This window comes from Micromesistius poutassou (genome assembly GCF_964030765.1).
Source record: "Micromesistius poutassou genome assembly, chromosome: 2".
NCBI classification, from domain to species: Eukaryota; Metazoa; Chordata; class Actinopteri; order Gadiformes; family Gadidae; genus Micromesistius; species Micromesistius poutassou.
The window spans coordinates 7,716,245-7,717,756 of NC_140272.1; positions in this window are offsets into that span (position 1 = coordinate 7,716,245).

Genomic DNA, 1,512 nt, shown 5'->3' on the forward strand with positions numbered 1-1,512 from the left:
TTTTTTTTTAAAGGACCAGGAGAAAAATATAAATGTAAACAGTTTTATTTTAAACTTCCCCCTGATTGTAGGCAGACAGGGAAAAGGAATGTCAACACAACCATGAAAAACTCAAATAAATATAAACATAAGTCTGAATGAAAATGAACATCACAATGAAAACTTAACAATTATCAGTTATAAAGTGCTCAAAAACATGTACTACAAAAAAGTGTTCTAAAAACATTTGCAGTGTTAAATGTAAACATAAGAGATGAGATCATGCGATCACTATTGCATTACTTGGTAGGTGGATTAAAACTTATCTTCAACCTGGAGTCCCTAGAACATGGAACATATGGATGTCATTGTTGTTGGGACATGGAGATATGTCCAGTACTGTCATGAACCATCATCCATGTTGTAAAGATTGCTAGTTAGCATGTTCGCTAACTAGCGATTAGCGCCTATTAGCGATTTTGTTGTTATGCTTGCTATCCATGTTATAACGAAAATGCCATCAAAGGGGGAAATGGGACATGGAGATCCAGTACTGTCATGAACCAATGCTGGCCGCGGCGCCTGAGATCTGAGAAGAACTATCTTCATATATATTATTTACAATTTCCTCACTCGTTGCGGTACTCATCTTTCGTTTCTCACATCGTGCTGTTTCTGTTATGAAACACACACGTGAGACGAGATGGCGCAACCAAACATGATACTGTTACATGATTGGCCATTGGCGTGTCGCTCAATACGTTCCTCTCCACAGGTATCAGAGGACGCGTGCCTTTGTTCACGCAACCAACCTTGCTTCGCAACCTCTTTGCTCCGTTAACTTCCAACGAGGAAAAAAATTATCGAAACCTTCTATCGAATGCATTTTCTATTGATATTGATTACGTATCTATCGCAATACATATCGTTATCGTTCTATCACCCAGCCCTACAACACACCCACAAACACAAACATACTGGCATGCACACACACACACACACTGTGGTAACCTGGTCCACAAGAGTCTAAAGTTCTCACGGCAAGTACCACGCAGAGGTTTCCAATCAAGCCGGTTTCGGCGTTTATTCACAGGTATGAGAGATAACAGGTAATACATCAACTAGACTATGGCCTCCGTGAGACTCGAGTAGGATGTGTCGTCGGCCTTCTGCTGGGTCGTCGTCTCTGCTTCTCCCTGGGTTGAGTTCCCGGTTGGCTTTTAAGATGTCTGCCCGGTCGTTTCCCCCCTCCGGCCAGGTGTTCTCCATCAGGCTGATTGCGATGAGTGAAGTACACACACACACACACACACACACACACATGGAATGATTAAACCCCAATAGCCCTCTCTCACATGATACATCATAGTGAACACTGTCGGTTCCTGGGCGGGGTCGGGCTAACCCTCCAGGCGCTCAGGGGACCGTCCAGTGGTCCCACACCCCACTGAAGGCCTCTTGTTTTGGGCCGGGCCCCCCTAGGCGAGATACTGCCCCTTAGACCCGCTGCTTACGCGGAGGAATAGTAAATAA